Source organism: Panthera uncia, chromosome A2 (assembly GCF_023721935.1).
Source record: "Panthera uncia isolate 11264 chromosome A2, Puncia_PCG_1.0, whole genome shotgun sequence".
NCBI lineage: Eukaryota > Metazoa > Chordata > Mammalia > Carnivora > Felidae > Panthera > Panthera uncia.
The window spans coordinates 23,496,211-23,511,709 of record NC_064816.1 but is presented as its reverse complement, the minus strand read 5'-3'; the positions used below and the strand labels follow the sequence as shown (position 1 = coordinate 23,511,709).

General features: G+C 39.4%; 1 protein-coding gene across 1 annotated transcript in view; it reads left to right on the top strand.

The window, feature by feature from the left end:
• The window catches only part of ERC2 (ELKS/RAB6-interacting/CAST family member 2), a 728,571-nt gene that overhangs the window by 56,704 nt on the left and 656,368 nt on the right, over positions 1-15,499 (top strand). The gene's annotated exons all lie outside the window — the stretch shown is intronic.

Sequence of the window (15,499 nt, the reverse complement as noted above, 5' to 3'; positions counted from 1 at the left end):
CTCACACTCATTGATAAATACTGCTACATTGAAACTGACAGAGTTCACTGTTAAATGAAAGAGATGACAGAACTAGTCATTTTTGAAAGAAATTTAGAAATAGGAGCTTTTCTTAGTGTGTTGGTGGCTGTGACCTGTGATCTGTTGATGTTTCCTCTTTGTTACTCTTCATGTTAAAAGCTTCCTGGTTGACTCTTACTTTTCTCTCCTGCCTTCTGCCCCATAGAAGCCCTTTTAGGAAGACATCTAAAAGTGGGGTACTAATAGCAAGGACTGTGGAGTTAGCCTGCTTAGCTCTAGTCTCATGATCTTGGGTGAGTTACTTCTCTCTCAGTTTTCTCATCTGTAAAATGAAAATAATGATAGAACCCACGTTTAACATTAGGGAGAGGAATGAATGAAATGATACGCTCAAAGCACTTCATATATGTCTGGGCATACAGTAAGCACTTAATAAGTACTAGCAGTATTTATTGTTTGAAAACAGATACTAGATGATCTCTGCACGGAGGTGGAGACGCAAGGTGTGAACTTGATTGAGGATGTGATTATAAAACAAAACAAAACATAACTGGACAATTCTGCTTTAGATCAGGAGTCAGCAAACTAGGACCCGAGGGCCAAGTCAGTTCCACTTCCTGTTTTCATAAAGCTCATGAGCAAGAATGGATTTTTATTTTTAAATAGTTGAAAAAAATCCGAAGGACAGTATTTCAGAGCACACAAAAATTACATGAAATACTAATGCCCATATCCAGAAATAAAGTTTATAAAATAAATTAAAAACAAATAAAATTTAAAAATAAATTCATTAAAAATAAAAATAAAGTTTATATAATAGCTACATTCATTTATTTCATCTCTAATGCCCCTGATTTCGAATCTGAGAGACCACCAAGGAGCCGATACGGATGCAAACGCATGAGGGTTTATTTGCAAGCTCGAGCTTGGGCCCAAGTGTACCCGACACAGCAGAGCAGGGACTTGGACCCCTAGGTTAAGAGGCGGAGCAGTTTTATATGGCCAGTGGCCAGTGAGATTGTAACACACACAGAAAGTTGCACAGTCATGCCAGTCCACACGCAGGTGGCCAATTGAATTACAATTTACCCTATAGTAACTGTTTGAACTAGCCTATCACTCTGGTCAGAATTGCCGCACAAGTTTGGCAGGCAAAAGGTGGGGTTTACATTCTTTGGGGGTTAGGGGTTCCGCATTCCTATTTGAGCCGGTTTCCAGTAAGGGTGTGCTCCGTGGCTTGACTAGGGTGGGGGAGTGTCTTAAGCAATAAGCAGGTCATGTGGGGGTTATACATGAGATGGTGGGTGTAGCACAAAATGGAGTTAGTCTTGCTCTGCTTGTCCAGGGGTAGGGGATTTTTGTTAAATTCCTTGGGTCCCACACATCATTCTCTCGGGCTGCTTTTGTGCTACATTGGCAGAGTTGAATAGCTGTGACAGAGAATATTTGGTTGGCATTGACTAAAATATTTACTATCTGGCCCTTTACAGGAAAGTTTACTGACCTGGGGTTTAGACCAATATGCTGCTGTCTATTTCTAGCATAAAGTTGGGATGGGTGGAGGTGGTGAGATGGGGAAGCCAAAAAGCTCTGCAACTAATCCCTGGTTGAGTCTTAAGTATGCTTTCATGGTATGGTGATGTCCCAGATTAGTCATATACCATATTCAGATTTAGGAAGTAACACATCCTGAGGTTGAATAGACTAAATGAGTTTCAAATTCCCTCCTCTTTTTAGTTTATAGAAATGGACTCTCTATAAAAATATCATGTTATTGAATCTACTTCTTCTGAAATAGCACACATGTTTAGTATGATATATAGATTTTTTTTGTTGTTGATATTAGCTTGGCTTCCATGTAAGTTTATGGGATCTTTATGATTAAAATATATTAGTTAAATTTCCATTAATATTAGGCTGAAAAATGAGGATGAAGTGCTGACCTGGTGCATAAAACAGACTATTACAATATATGAAATTACTTTAGTTGCTACCATCTCAAATAATTTGGGAGACAATTGCTGACATAAAGTCAATTTTAAAACCACAGGAAATTGAAACACTGAAAGGAATTTATATTCTGTATTTGTCAGAGTGCAACACAAGTATCTAACCAGAATTGACATAATTAGTAATAGCTGATTTGATATAAATTTGATTTTATATATTAATTTTTAGATGCTGAGTAATGTTGAATCTTCTCTCCCTTGTATACCTTTGGTTTTCTTCATATTAAACTATCATTCCTAAGTTGCTAATGTGTGGTCAGTCAAGTATGGGTTATATAAAGCCTTTTAAATTAGAGTTGATAGCTCAGGATATGAAGTCTAACTGATTATAGCTGGGTTCTAGTTTCTCTTCTGCTTTGTGACCTTGCTCTGATTTTATTAGCTTCAGTTTCCCCATCTGTGCAGTGAGTTCACTCACAGACCCTGCATCATCAAGCTGTTGAGAGATTCAGAAGAAACATGTGAATACTTGGTAATAGTGAATGGAATATCATGAAAGTTTATTAAGTGTTCAATATATTGTTATGATTATAATTAATCTTAATATTATTTAATATTGCTAATATTAATCAGTATAATTTAGATGCTTTGCCATCAGTGGGAATGTGAGAATATTAGGGGTCCCACCTGTTTGGAGCCACATTGCAGTTTGTAGCTTTTATATTTCTCAGAATTTGAAAGCACAGAATACCTCCTAGTCACACAACTCTTCAGCTCATTTCCTTGGGGAGTGACTCTCTTGGCCATCAAAAGCATCCTGTTAATGTTTCTCTCATTTTGGGCATCTTGTCAAAGCCCCATATGCCCATACAGATTCCTTCCCAGGGCAAAAAATAGCACACAGTACAAAAGATCCAAGGACTGTGTGGCATGGAAACTTCTTAGTGTTTTTCCAGCTTTCTCAGGCTGTGACATACACAGAAAATTGTAACATTTCTGTGTCACTTTAGAGTGAGAGTCTAATGTTACCCATGTCTGGAAATGCCTGGTTGGGGTGGTTGTGTGAGAATCAATGACTTCTCAGTACAGTGGTAACCTATAACCACATGGCTTTGCCATGGTATATGGATGGTCAGGAAGCTCCATCTCTGAGCAGAGTCTGGGTACAGTGATAGGATGTCAGATTATCCAAGGAAGCAAGGGGAAGGGCATATTTGTAGTTGGTTGCCACTGGACTTGAGCTACCTACTGGTGGGTAGGGTAGAGGAACAGTATGGTACCTCACTGAAGAGTGACTCTCCTTTATGGCTGCTGGGATTTCTAATGTCTTGCACATGGTCCTGCTGTGTGTGTTGTGTGTGGTGGTGGTAGGGGTCATGTTTGTGTGGAAATAAATGAAGATCACCTAAAAGAGAGCAAACAGAGGTTATGCATTTAGAGCTGGCTATAACAAGGAATGGAGTCACCATCCCTTGCATTTGACAAAGACTTTTAGGCAGTTGGTGGAATGGGAAATCTCAACAGTGAAAAAAAGGGCGACTTAAGTTATATATGGTTTGGTTGGAGATTGTTGGCATGGGGAAACTGCAGACAGGCTAACTAGAAGCAAGGTATCTTATGTGATTTGTTTTGGGGAGAATATTTGGTTTCCTTTGCTTGGTCCTGAGTTAGAAGCCAGGACAAAAAATAAGGAAGCTGGCAGTCATTGACCAAAGCCTAATTGTTGCAGGCTGATTGCAGCAGAGTTTTGAGTCAGAATTCTGTTCTCATGGCCATTCACATCCATTCGTATATTCAGGCTTTCAGTCCTCTCTTTGTTTTGCGTGTGACTGGTTGACCAATTCAGGAAAGGCTAGAGATTCAGACCTTCCTCTGTCAGAGATGGTCCAGTTGTCTCCATAGACGATTGTATTGCAAGATCTTCTTGGACTTTTTGTTGTATTATCAGAGCAGTCATTTGACCACTATGACAACAGTGAGAACACTTAATAGTCCCTATAAGTTGCTTCAGAACCAGGAACACCACAATTTCTACACCCAGTCTAAAAGAACAAATTCCATAGACCATGAGGATCTATGTTAGAAAGGCAAGTAACTATTTCCTTAAAGCAATGTTTAGCCTATTTTACCTTTCCTATTTTGCTGATCCAGGTATAGCAGGCAGCATTGGCAATGGCACAGACACCACCATCACTTAGCCAAAAAGAAATATAGAGCAATGCAGTTTCATCACTGCTTGTGCCAATGAGTTGAGACAGATCTGTATTCATCTGGGGTAGAAGTAGTATTATTAATAATGTCTGCCAGAGTTAGTCACTAATTTCTTACAGATGTTTCTATTTGTAAGATTCCCATTATTGGGAGAACTGCTCTGATTGTTTGCATAAACAGTGAGTCATTCATTTCCCCAGGTAGAATGCCTGAATAATCAAGGGTGGCCTCATTTTGGAGCTCATGTCCAGCCTTGGTGATATATAGAATTAGAGTCTCTGTGCATGGACAGGTCTTGGAATATTATTCCTCAAGTGCATGAGGTATTAGTCTGAGGCAAACAGGATCAGGCATTTTGGCTGCAAAAGGAGTAGTAGGTGGTTGTGGAGATCCTGGACAAAAGGAGTTGTTTGTAATATGAGATCAGAACCAAAGCATCACATTAGCTGGCTTAGATATTGAATCTCCAAGAGTCTCCTTCAGGTGGCAAGTATTTGAACCATTACTCTAGGAAATTTGTTGAATTCAAATGTGAAATTGTCTAGGATTTGGAACAACAGATGGTGGTAATTCTTTTTTTTTTTTTTTTTCCGGGGAGAGAGAGTCACTAGCAAAATCACATATTGGTTTGTTTAAGGTCATTTGGCCACATAGTTGTAAGTGGAAATGCCATTGACTATAACTCCCAATGTTCTCATTTGATGACACTGGAATTGTCCAGAGGACTGTGTCATGGGTATCCAGTGATGAATGGCATATCAGCAATCAGGAACATGAGGCAGTGTCTAGTGTTTGGGGTGATCTAAGAATGAATATTTTCTTACCTAACAATTACAATAGGAAAGAGGAGAGAAAAAAAAAATGCTATCAAGGATGGACAGCAGCCAGGGGTCTATAGAGAAAGAAAAATGACTGCAAGGAGGCAGATTAAAAAACAGCAATTAGATAGAGTTCTGGAGGTGGTCTTGAGTGGAAGCTGGCCTCTATCTGAGGTCATTAGTTTGTTCTAGAGGTCTTGGGTCAGCTATCTACTTCTGAAAATTGGCTGCTTCTAGAGGGTCACAGAGAATCCTCAATTTGAGGTCACCATGTTTGAGTGGCATTCTAGTTCTGTGGAATTCTGTGTATCTAGTTGTGAAATATAAGCCCAGGGACTGACTCCTTGGAGTTTCATTGCTGTATTTGTTGTTAGCAGTTCCAGATAATGTCTCGTCCAACAAGGTTAAAGAGAGGCTTTTCTCTGATGTTTCTTCCAATTGATAACTCTTCAGATTGAGGATCGTGGAGAGGCTGTTTAGAAAGATGTTGTAGGAAGGAGGCCTTCAACTGTTGGAGGTGGGGTTGGGTGTAGTACATGAGTCCCTGGCAACATTTTGCCATGTCTGCAAGCAGCAGGTCAGAATCTAGTATTCAAAGTAAAATCCCTAAACATATGGCCCTTTCAGTTATTCATTCACAGGAGAATAATGTGTCCCTGAGGAAGTGGACCACATTGCCATAAAGGATTAGTGGGAGTACCTTTGGCCAAGATGAAAAGAGCCACTATTAGATTAGCACCTTCTTTAACTATTGAATGTTGTCGACAGTTAGTTTTTAGGCTATTTTGAAAATCTGTAGTTTCATCTTTTTTCATCTTCAGCATGATTGAACTGCAGTCCAATCTATTTTTATTGGAAACATTGTGGGCATGGCTTTTAGAAGATTTTGCCCTACTTTTCAGGCCTTTCATTTTATTTTGTTTTTTTATCCTCAGGTTTATGGTGGAAAGAGAGATCCTATAGGTCTTTTTCTGGGACAGTCCAATTAGCTTTTTCTACTCAGAATTTAGATTCCAACCAACATGTGTACAAGTTGAAAAAAACCTGATAACCCTGGGTCATATGCACTCAGAAGAATTCCAGATTCTTCTATGAATAGCTTCTGCTCTTGTCTGGATTTAGGAAAACCCTTAATTATGGCTCTCATTCAGCTTGGGTCCAAGGTTTAAATTCTGTAGTTGCCTAAATACCAAACTCATGGATGGAATGGATCTTTAGACACAACTGGCATCTTGGGGTCTGAGGTGAGTCATTGGGAAAAGGTGGAAGGTTTGGATAAGGGGAAGAGGAGGAGTATGCAAAGGTGCAGATGGAGAAAGCAGAAGGATGAGGGGGAAGAGGAAGAGTTGGCAACTGGAAGATGGAGGTAGAATTTACTAGGGAAATGAGTCTATTAGGGAAATGAGCTTAAGATTGTTAAATTGTTCATTAGCTTCAGCTAAATAATCTTTTAATGAGACAGTTTTTGAGTCAGAATTTTGTTTGGAGTCCTCTATTTGCCAATAAAAAATGCTGCCATGATAGGATGGCTTCTAGTGACGTGGGAGCCCATGGATGTTCAATCCTATAGGGTGGGCTGGGTGGGACAGGAAGCCTTCCCTGGTGGTGATGCGTAGGGCACCAGGAGATAAAATTAGATGGGCCAGTGGGGTCAGAGGTTCACGGAGGGTGTCAGAGGCCAAGCGAGTAGGAGTACTTGGTAATTAGTTAGACCTTGGGGTAAGAGGGGAAAAGGTCAGCTGGAACCTCTTGCCCTTACTGAGATGAGGCCTAAGAAGGAGGAATAAGTCTGTAATGTTAGAGCTCAAAGAAGTTATGTATATTTTTCTCTCTAGTCTCTTTCACATTCACATGTAAGCAAAAGTGCACCCACACACATGCACATGCATTCATGTACAGTACACATGCACACACTAACAAGGGCTTCAAATGTAGGAGGTTCTTAATAAACCCAATCAATATGGCGCTTGTAATCTGGGAGGAGGTTTTAATTTTTACATTCTATAAATGGAGAATTCTAATTCCTAACTCTCAGCTCTTTTAAAAAGATTATATAAGGTAACATGCGTGCAGTGTAGCACCTGATGTGTATTAACTGCCCAACAACCATAATTTCCCTTTGCTCTTTGTAACTGTGAAGTGTTGTTCAAGTTAGTGATCACTCTGTATTTTATTTTCTTCTGTGCGAACTCATTAACAAAAATGCTGCTCATTAGGCCTGAAAAGTCCTATTCCTCTTCCTCCTTTTTCCCTTTGGCACTTCTCAAATAAACAATTTTGTTTAATAAATGTTTTCTAGTATGTCCCTTGAAGGTGGCATGGATGAAGTGAGGCGAGAGAGGTGCAAGAATTAGGAATGTAATGAAAGTTCATATAAGAAGCAGGGTTTTTTTCCTGCAGGAGGAGAGGAATTAGATTTTGATGACCCTATGAGGACTGGCAGAAGTTTGGCTTGTGTACTTAATGTCTTGGACCCTCAACCTGACAGTGGCTGCCTTCCATTGCAGACCTGGTAATGTGTATCTCCCTAGCAGGAAGACTAGAGAGAGTGGTCTTTCTGTATTAAAACCAAACTCTCAGGACAAAAAATGGAGACGGAAGGAGAATCTTCTCTGGTTTTATTGATGACTCACAGAAAAGCTTGTCTAAATGGACACTGGCCTGGTGAGAACCACAAAATCAGTCTGTGAGACTGGCTCAAACAACAGGCTTATAGGGCCTATTACCTGGTGTTCTACACTGTGATTCCTTTTGTGACAAACAATACTTTTAGATGGCACAATATAAAATAGATTAAAAAAAATGGAATGGCCTGATTCCTCCAAACAAATGGGAACCAATAACAAAATCTGGGTACTACCAAATGGAGAATAAATGGTCAAGAACTCAATGCAAACAGAGTGGTGTTCAGACCCAGTGATGATTCATCATACTGACAGAGTTGGCAAGCTGGGTGCAGCAAGGCACAAGGGACCTCCTTGGGTACCACATCTGGGGGTCAGCAAACATTTTCTGTAAAGGCTGAGATAGTGAATATTTTAGGCTTTTCAGGCCAGCAGTCTTTGTTGCAACACTATGAAAGCAGATATAGAGAATATGTAAATGTAGAGGAGAGCCTGTGTTCTAGTAAAATTTTACTTATGCACATTGGAATTTAAATTTTATATAATTTTCACATGTCATGAAATTTCACTCTTCTTTTGATTTTTAAAAATTATTTAAATATGTAAAAACTGTTCTTGGCTTATGGGCCATACAGAAACATGTGGTGGGTTGGATTGGGCCCTTGGATCATAGTGTGCTATTCCCTGCTTAGTAGGGGATTGATAAATACTCACATGAGTGTAGTAGAGCAACAGCAGCAATACAAATAATAGCAGCCAATAGTTGACTAAACACTTAGGTCAAAGTACTTGGTGTCAGATGTGGTTTTAAGCATTTCATGTAAATTATCTCATTTATTCTCTTGATAACATTATTACTCCCATTGCTCAGATGAGGAAACAAGAGGGGCCCATTGAGTGGTGGAACCTGAAAGTCTTCCTGCAATCTTCCTGCAGTCTGTGGCTGCATTATTAAGCTGTGTTGACCACCAAAACACATCATAAACAGACACATTGAAGTGGTCAGGGGCTCACTCAGCAAAGGAGAATGCAGGCAGCATTAGGTGCTTAGGGACTCCCTCTGCCAGGTCACCCAACAGGAGAATATCACTGCTTATGTCTTATTTTTATCTTGTTTGAAGTTTTAGTGTTTTTAAAACGACAATTATTCTTCCTTTTCTGGCTGTAAAAGCAGTACGACACAAGCTCATTATGAAACGTTGAGAGAATGTAGAAAATCTCAGATAAGAACATAGGATGTCCTGTATCTTGCCATCCAGAATTCCTGTTTCTAGTTAGGAATATATGATCCCTTCTCTCACAGTAGTATTTTATGTACATGTTGTACATCTTTTTAACAATTGTATTGAGATATAATTTACATGCAATACAATTTATCCATTTAAAGTGTATAATTCAGTGGGTTTTGGCATGTTAAATTATTAATTTTAAAAAATGTGGTAAAATACATTTAGCATACAATTTCTTACTTTAACCTTTCTTAAGTATACAATTCAATGGCATTAATTATATTCACATTTTTGTGCATCCATTGCCACTATTTCTCAAACTTTCTCATTACCCCAAACAGAAACTCTGTAATCATTAAGCAATAATTGCTTACTTCTTGTCTCTCCAGCCTCCCCTAATCTCCAATCTACTTTCTCTCTCTATGAATCTGCATGTGCTAGATATTTCATGTAAGTGGAATCATATAATTTGTCCTTTTGTGTCTAGCTTATTCACTAGGATACTATTTTCAAATTTCATCCATATTGTGCATGTGTCATATTTACATATTGCTTTGTAGCCTACTTTTTAACTTAACACCACATTGTGAAAATGTACCTGGTCAGACCTGGTACATTTTCCTCCTGTGTTTACTCTGGTTTTGATTGACCAGTGTCCTTCCTTCCATTTGGCAAGAGTGGTGGACTGAGTTTTATAGGCCACACTATAGAGTTTGGATTTTCTCCTGTGGGCAGTGAGGGAATGGCATTTTTTTTTTTTTTTTTAAAGCAGGGGAATGACATGATGAGATTTCTGTTTCAGAAGGAGCACTCTGGCACAGGTGTATGGAAGAGGCCTGAGACTTGGTGATTTTGGAAGCCTTAGTCTCAAACTTGAGTAAACAGACTTGCCCATGGTGTTTATAATAATGCAGATTCCCTGGCTTCACCTTAGAGTTCTTCCTCAGTGGAATGAGGGTGGGAGTCTGCATTTTAAACCTTGTCCTGGTTGATTGTTATGCAGATGTTCCTGGACTTTATTTTGAGAAATATTGGACTAAAGGTTGGAAGACTAATTTGTAGTTTTTCCCAGTTTGATTTTTAAAATTTTAGTGATAGATGAAACGCCTTTCTATTTAAAATGAAGCAAAAGCCACTTTGTAGTTGCACCTTTTTTTAAGGCGGATTTTAAGGGGATTTTTTTGACTGGAAGAAACACATGATATTGCAGTGTCACTGCCTGATGACTTTTGCCTCTCACTATATAAATTCTCTTTTTCATTAATTCAGTCATGTGCACCTTGCTTGTACCAACTTGGGTTTTAAGCTACTTTGGATAAGGAGCCTGCTTTACTGCTGTCTCATTTGAAAACAAGGGATTAAATTCTGAGGTTGAAATATTATGTGTTTATTTTTCATTCTGTGGATGGTTTATACAAACAAATTCAGTGAATATCTTTTTAAAAAAATTATGGCCATTTTTGTTCATTAGGAGTATATTCCTAAAGTCTGATTATACATTTAATCTATTTCTTTTTTTAAAAATCTATTTCTCATAGTCTTTTCTATTCTGCTCTGTTCTCTACTCCTTAATGTTATCCTCACAGATAACCCACAGATTCAATTCTTATTTTTTCTGTATCATAAAAGTATCATGAAGAAATGATATGCATTATACTGCCATATAGACTGACTACTGTTTGTTTCTATACGTAGCTGTCCTAAAAGCCAATTACAACTATCTTGTTTACTTCTCCCAAAGGAGACCAGGCTGTGAGGAGACAACATCCTTTATTAGGTGTGTCTGCCAGTAGCTAGGCAGATTTTTAAGACATCTAGAAAACCCAGGCTCGAAAACCCAAGAGAGCTTATACTGTAAGAAAGAAGAAGCCTCCCAGCAGTCAGATGGAGCTTCCAGAGGAGGATCCCTCTGTTCCAATGGGACAAGCATTCTCATGGGAAGAGGATGGCATCTGTCATCAGATGGATGACAGTGGATGCCCACTGTCAACCTCCTTGCAGCCGTAAATAACTAATTGTCCCTTCTGAATAGGCTTGTATGTCACTGTTCCTGAATTTTCATACTAGAAAAAATAATTCAAGGCACTCTGGAGACACACAACAGGAGCAGGCGAGAATGGAACTGTAAGAGCCATCTATCCATCACCAAAATCAGTTATTTAGAGTGGTCCCAAACTAGAGTGTGACTGGTTTATGGTCTTTCTTTCCTGAAGAGGGGTTTGAGTCTACCAGTGTGGGAGGGGCTTATTATTTACCTGAGGACTTGGGTTCTGGTCCCTAGCAAAAGCAGTATCTTAGAATGGAAAATGTAAGAAGCCCTGGTTTCCATCCCCTCCCCCTCAGCCCCCCGCCTCGCCACTTCTTCCTCCCACCCCGCCACTCCAATGTGCTATATGAGGCTGTGAGTATCTTCCATATTTTGGTCTTTGTTTTTCTGATCAATAAAGCAGAAGTTTGGGAAATATGGTCTCTGAGGAACCTGGCAGCTCTAATACTTAAAATCACTCCTTTTCCCTGGTAGCTTGTGTATCTTTCTTCCTGTGTTTACTCTGGTTTTGATTGACCAGTGTCCTTCCTTCCATTTGGCAAGAGATACAGTGTTCAATCTTTATCTTGTTTTTATTGGGAACTCTCCTGAATCCCCCTGACAGAGGATTGGCTGGACTTTAAAGTTCTCTCTGCATCAATAGAAATTTATCACTTTCCTTTTTACAGAAGTGGTCTGTATAATTGAAGTGGAGTTGTTTTTTTTTTTAACCTTTAATTTCTGAGTATGAGTCCTGACTTGCAGCCAGCATCATGAGAGCAATATTGAGGATAATAAGGAAGTTGTGCTGTTATTTTAGGTCTTACTGTTTTCTGGGTTGTACCCTGGGACCCATGCTCCCCATCTGTATATGATTTATGGTTTATGAGGAAAATACAGAAAACTGACCCTGTGTGCATGACCCTTGTCCCTATAGCAATATATACCATCTTTACTATTTGGGTTGTGTTGGTTGACCATGGTTGCTCTAACTGATGGTACTAGATCACTTCTTGATATCCTCTGAGTATCCTGTGGTCCAGTGATACCACTTCCAAACCAAAATAATTGTGTTTGTTTTTATTTTTTGGTCCCTTTCAATTTCTTATGCCATTTAGTTAAGTTTCTATTAACACATAGAATATTGAGTCTTACCTTTTACATTTTGGTTTCTGTTAATCTCTGTTGGAAACCTTGTGCTAATCTCTATCACTTTCACTTTTGAAACTTTCTCTTTTCCTTAATGGTCTAAATCAAATATACTATTGGCTTGTTTTGTTTTCAATTCTGTGTTCCAAATATCAAGGATCCTATACTGCTCTTATTTCTCTTGTGGGATGTTGTCTGGTTAGACCTCCTTTGAGAAGGCATCTTTCTTCCATATTTCATGTCAGCCTTTGATGTCCTTACATCCCTTATCTCCACCCTGTGAGTGTGCCTTAAATTCACCCCACTGTCCTTCTTCATCCTCTTTACTCTGTTCTGGTGCACCAGTTGCCTTGCTGGTCTCTTTATGCCTGCAACTAGTCTACAGAATCCACTCCACACTCTCTAGCATGGCTGGTAAGGCCTTACTGTCAGCCCCTAGTTTTCCTTTGTAGGTTGCTCCCACTTCCCTCAAAGGTCAGTCATACACCTCCCATCTTACTATCTCTAACATGCAAGGATCTTTCCTATGTCTGTGGCTCTGTTTGCATGATTACCCCAAGCTTGGATGCCTTTTTCCTACTTTTCTGGCTGGCAAATTCTTACTCATCCTTTGATACTCAACTCTTCACTCCTGGACTAAGTCCTCTCCTCCTTGGAGCTTCTATAACACATTGTTTTTAGTCCTAGAAAACATGTTTTTACATTGTATCATCATTACTTGCTTTGGTCTTTCCTTCCCATTAGACTATATACTCCTTGAGGATAAGAGACAATCTTAGTTTCTTAGTTTGCCCCTCTGTTACAGAGCTTGGAGAAGTGGCAAGGGCTCTTAGGAAGAGTTTTGTTACCAGTGAGGATAGGGTCCAGATCTTGACTCAGCCACTTACAGCTCTGTGGCCTTGGGCAGGTCACTTCATTTGTAAAAGCCTTGGCTTCCTGATTTGTGAAAGGGGAATAAGAATAGGTACTTTGCATGTTGATTATCAGATTAATGACAACAATACTAAGCAGATGCTAAAAGTATCTGGTGCAGGGCAGCTCCTGGTGTTTATTGTGTGAATAATCAAAAGAGAAAGCTCTTTGATACTTTCTCTTACATCCTTATTCTCCTAGGTCTTTCTTTTTCATTTTACTTTTTTTTTCTGATCTCATTTCTGAGCTGTATATTCTTGGCATGGGGAAGCAGGTTCGTTTGTGGGAGGGTGATGAGAAGTGGAGAAAGAAAAAAGGAAATTGAGAAACTGCCTTCATTTGGACAGTGATGATCTAAATTTAACTTGACAGTTGTTCTGTGATAGACTCCCCAGTCTGGTTAGATACACGAGGCACGATGATCATGTGGTGGAGTTTTAGGAAATATGCCAGAATTTGCACATATACACATCTCTGCCAATTCATGGACACGTGTACACATGTTGAAATGAATTTCTTCCAACTGAGTTAACCCCATATCAAGGTGTCACATTAGGCTGTCCACCTTTCTCAGTAATTTTACCTCTCAGCCTTCCCTTTGAGTTCTCCTTTCAGAGCCGCACATTCTTTAGAATTTCCTCAATGATAACAAGCTAACATTAATAATAACAGGAATATCATAGCCTATAGGTATTGAACATTTACAAGGAGTGAGGCAGCATATCCAATTACATTTAATATGGATTTACATGGATTTAATATGTACTTACATAGATTATCTCCTTTTGCAGTTATAACAAGCTCATGGAGTGGGCACCATCATCCCATATTGTAGATCAGGAGGATAACAAGTCTCTGAGAGGCTAGTGGCTTGCCCACATCCACACTTACTAAGTGTCAGAGTTCAGATAAGACCCAAGAAGCCTGACTTTAGTTCCCATGGCCCAGGCCATCAGCCTGAGTGAGCATCTACTGCCCAGTTTTGGATGTGATTGCCTTTTGGAAACTGAGCTATGTCTGTCCAATTAGGTAATAGCTGTATTATATTACCTGCACTGAGTATGTAAACTAGATTGAAGTATGCTTTTGATCTATTAACTATTTCATATACTTGGTTGTGGACCAAAAACAAACCTGGGAAGACTACCACTTTAGATAATTCCAATTTAAATGTGTCACAGTGCCTTTTTTACCTTATGCTAATAACTAGTTGGAAGTTTAAAAGAACATGTATGTGAAGCAAAACAACAGACACTGTGGCGGCTATTCTGTTTCATGCGGTGTAAAAAAATTCCTCATATAAGAGGAAAGTGGAGGGGGAGGACTAGTATTTGGGCTGGTTGCTTTAGAAATATTGTTTCATTTAATCAAGAACTGTCACCATAGTCATTTTTGTTCTCATGTTCCAGATGGGAAACTTGAGGATTAGTGAAGTTCAAGATCACTACTTTACAACAGTAAAGTAACTTTTTGACTCCAAAATTCATGTTCTCTTCAGTGGGTGACATATCAGCCCATGGGAGAAAAAGAATTTATTCCTTTGTAATCAGGGCCCATTTTCCCCTTTTCTCTGCTCAGGCAGCATGGGACTTGTCTTTATCCAATATTTGCAGAATTAGGGCAGAAGAAGTCTTACGGAGGAGGGAATGTCGTATGAAGATGTGGTTTAATAGGGCAGATTGGTGCCTCAAAATACAATGAGGCACACCTGGAGTGGGGACTGTATATGAAAGGACTCTGGGAAATGATTTCCTTGGTCCTTGCAATATTTATTTATAATAAAAAATTACATTATGGGACATGATGTATTGGATCCCTTGGATCATTCATTTTGCTAAATATAATGGTTCATTAAAGTTTAACAGTAAAATATGAAATCAGGCCTTTTGAAATGACCCTTGATCTTTTAGTTAGCTGAAATGTTTTCTGCTTGTTCAAAGCAGTGAGAGGCAGCACTCTCTATGAGACCTGCATCATCAGGCTTGAAGCTGCAGTGGCTACATAAATATCTCCTGTGGACACACATGGTGGCAGAGCAGCCAAGATACCAGGACTCCATCCTGGGTGCTCACACTGAAGAGGTGTTGGTTTCAGCTTTAGTTACTGATCATATACAGCTTGTGCAGGTAGAAAATGCAATTCTGGAGTCAGACTGCCTGGATTTAAGTCTCAGCCTACCAGCCGAGGTAACCAGCAAGGTAACCTGAAGAAGTTCCTTCAGTTCTCAAAGCACATCCACTCAAATGGGAATAGTACTGGCCTCTGCTTTGTGGGAAGATTGTTGTGAGGTCTTCGGGAAACATAGAGTCTGGCTTCTACCAAGCCCCTGGTGTAGGTTGCTATTACTGTGGGTAAGTCTAGACTGTGCACAGTGGGGGGAGGGATATTGCCAAGGTCCAGTAGCCCATTGACTGTGTTTTAGGGGCATGTTTCATACAGGCCTGTGGGCTACCTGTTTTCAAAACTGCTGATGAGCTAAGAATGTTTTTTTTTTAATTTATTTTTTAAAAATGTTTGTTTATTTTTGAGAGAGAGAGTGTGTGTGTGAGCAGGGGGGGGG